Source organism: Silene latifolia, chromosome 5 (genome assembly GCF_048544455.1).
Source record: "Silene latifolia isolate original U9 population chromosome 5, ASM4854445v1, whole genome shotgun sequence".
Lineage (NCBI taxonomy): Eukaryota > Viridiplantae > Streptophyta > Magnoliopsida > Caryophyllales > Caryophyllaceae > Silene > Silene latifolia.
Window position 1 is genome coordinate 63,515,472 of NC_133530.1, and position 3,532 is coordinate 63,519,003.

The following is a 3,532-nucleotide window of genomic DNA, read 5'->3' on the forward strand; positions in this document are numbered from 1 at the left end:
CTTCGTCGATCTATCAGCCATTTGGAGTGTGATATTGGTGGATTTAAGCTCTCCCATCCCTAACCTTTTACTCACCGAGTACGGAATAACACTCACACTAGCCCCTAGATCACATAAGGCTTTGTTGATCGTGGTATCGCCAATGGTACACGGTATTGAGAAGCTTCCCGGATCTTTAAGTTATGGAGGTGAACTCCCTTGAAGTATTGCACTACTCACCTTAGTGAAGGCGATAGTCTCAAGCTTCCGGATCGACTTCTTTTTCGTAAATATGTCTTTCATGTACTTTTCATAGGCCGGCACGTGATTGATTAATTCCGTGAAAGGAATCGAGACTTCCAAATTCTTCACAATCTCCATAAATTTGGGCTTGGCTTGACGATTTGGAAAAGAAGTCTAATCACAATGGGTTCCTTGGCCTTGTCTTCATTTTTCTTTGAAACTTCTTCTTTTGATGGTTCTCCATCCTTGGAGTTTTGCACAACTTCTTCTTTGTCACTAGCTTCCACAACTTCATCCTCAACTTGCTTCTTCGGTGCTTCATACCTTGTACCACTTCTCAAGTGAATGGCACTAACCATTTCATGTCTCGGGGGATTACTTTGAGGTGGTAATTGCCCCTTTTGTCTTTGTGAGCTTGAAGATGCTAGTTGAGTCAATTGGGTTTCCAACATTTTGGTGTGGGCTAGGATGTTGTTGATGGTGATTTCCTTTGCTTGACTATCCTTTTGCATTTGAGTGAAAAACTCTTGTTGATTCTTTTGCATTTGGAGGACCGCTTTTTGAACATCAAAACTTGGTCATTTTGTTGATTGTATGGAGTTTGATTTTGGTAACCTTGGTTTTGGTTGTAAAAGGGTCTTTGATTTTGGTTTCTCATGGGAGGTGGGGTGTATGTTGGTTGAGGGTTTTGAACATTTTGGCTTTTGTATGAGATATTTGGGTGGAGTTTGGTATTTTCATTGTAATAATTTGAATAAGGGGTACCACTCTTGTATGCTTGAAAAGCATTCACTTGCTCATTTGTTCCCCTACATTCACTTTGGTCATGTCCCAAAGTTCCACAATTCTCACATATCCCACTTGGGATTGATGAAGATGCCGTCATGGCATTAACATGGTGCTTTGGTGATTTTGAGGCTTCTTCAAGTCTAGCCATAGCTTTTTCGAACTTCAAATTGATGGTATCAATGTGAGCACTAAGTTGAGCACCCAATTGAGTAATAGAGTCCACTTCATGTTTTCCTCCTTTAGTAGCCTTGCGAGGTCTACTATATTGTGAATTATGGACCGTCATTTCCTAAATCTTGTTCCAAGTTTGATTGTCATCAACTTCGGTGAACATACCATTTAATCCCATGTTGAGAATGTTTCTTGAGTCTTCATAAAGACTGTTCCAAAATTGTTGTACCAAGAACCACTCGCTAAGTCCATGGTGAGGACATGAGCGACAAATTCCCTTGAACCGCTCCCAAGCTTTATACAAAGATTCTTCATCCCTTTGCTTAAAACCCGTAATTTGAGCTCTTAGCATGTTAGTCTTTTCTGGTGGGTAGAATTTTTTGTAGAAAGCTAGAGCCAACTTCTTCCAAGAATCAATTCCGAGAGTGGCCTTATCAAGGCCCTTCAACCATTGTTTCGCGGTGCCAATTAGAGAAAAAGGAAACAAGACCCATCGAATTTGGTCTTGAGTTACACCGGTTTGAGAAATCGCATCACAATAGTCACAAAAAGTCTCCATGTGAGAGTGAGGGTCTTCACTAGGCATCCCCCCAAATTGGCTTCTTTCGACTAATTGGATAAATACGGATTTGGCAATGAAATTTCCGGTTAAGTGTTGTGGTGTGGGAGTACCATTGGGTAGGTTCTCCTCGGTTGGTACGGAATGTGATGAAAATTTAGGCATTGTGGGTTGATTTTGTGTTGGATTTTGTGTTGGGTTCTCCTCACCTTCTCTTGAAAAAGGGTTGACGAACTCAATAGCGTTTGGTTGAGTATCTACAACCTCACCAATACCTCTCAAAGTTCTCCTAGCAAGTCTTCTATTGTTTGTCAAAGTCCTTTCAATTTCGTGATCAAAGGGTAACAAGTTACCTTGTGATCTTCTAGACATGCAAAATATCAAACAACTCGAAAATAATTAGAACAAACCTTGAGGAGTTTTACTTCCCCAAGGCAAAGAAAGACACAACTAATAACAATTTAAGAAAATCTAAATCAAATTAATACCGTCCCCGGCAACGGCGCAATTTTTGGTCGGACTCACTTAGAGGTTTAGTTTTCGGTACTTGTCGTTAGGAGCACCAAGACCAAAACACAATTTATAACTCCACAAACAACTCTACAATTAGTAAAGAGGCAAGTAAAGGTCGGATCCCAAGGGACGGGAAGTGAGATGAGATTTTCAATTGCAACTAGTGGTGTCTAGGGGTGTCATAATTTGGGGTTTCAAGTATAAGATCACTAAACTAAATAGCAATAAAAGTAAACAAGCAAGATGATTAAAAAGGGATGTAAACAATTGATAAAAGGCACTAGGGTGTCATGGGGTCATAGGGGATTCATGGGAATTGATCATACAAACATATTCTCAAATAATAAGCAAGCAATTATTGTTGTGATGGATCGAGTTGGTTTATATCTTACAATCCTAGGAAAGTTTGGGTCCCGGAGCCGAATCGATTAGATTATACAACACCTACAAGTCGACTTAATCTTCCCTACTCAACTATATGCATGGTCTAATGAGACTCGAGTTGGTTTATGTCTTACAAGTCTCATTGAAAAGATAGGTGATGGGTAAAAAATGCAAGGATTCATAGGCTCGCATTTCATCAAATATAACATGTGCATAAGTTGAGATCACAACAAGCAAGCAAATAAACTATGAAAACATATTAATTTAAGCATGAATCATCCCCCATGTTGGTTTCCCCTAATTACCCATTAACCCTAGCTAAGGAAACTACTCACTCATTATCATGTTGAACATGCTAGCAAGGTTGTCAATCATACCAACAAAGTAAAACATGATGAATAAATGAAGATAATTAACAATAATTAAAAAGGGATTAAGAGAATTATACCTACTAATGATTCCAATAATAAAGCAAAGAATAATAGAAGTACTTGATGATTGATTGGAAGGTTGTCAATCTCCCAATAATAACCCAAATAATCTTCAATTACCCAAAATGAAAGATGAACAAAAGAGAGATTAAGGAAATGAGATTTGTATTAAGACTTGATTACAAGTTGATTACAAGATTAAAGAGAGATTTGATTGATATAAACTACACTAGAGATTACTAAAAAGAACATGATAACCTAATTAGACTAATGGGGTATTTATAGTGGGGATTAGGTACATAAATTAGGGTTTACTAAGGGCTTAAATGATGATTAAGTCCTTGAGGAATCGCCGGTCTCAAGAGAGACTCCGGTCTCCTTTTCGCCGGTCTTTGAAAAATATGCGCATCCTTCATTGAACAAGTAGAAGACGGATTAGCTGTCACACAATCCGAGCGTCCAG

General features: G+C 38.7%; 1 non-coding gene across 1 annotated transcript; it reads left to right on the forward strand.

The window, feature by feature from the left end:
* Window positions 1-1,427: 1,427 nt before the first annotated feature.
* On the forward strand, window positions 1,428-1,534 carry LOC141658053 (small nucleolar RNA R71). The gene has a single exon (XR_012548963.1). It is a non-coding gene; the product is annotated as a small nucleolar RNA R71 (small nucleolar RNA).
* The last annotated feature ends 1,998 nt before the right edge of the window (window positions 1,535-3,532 follow it).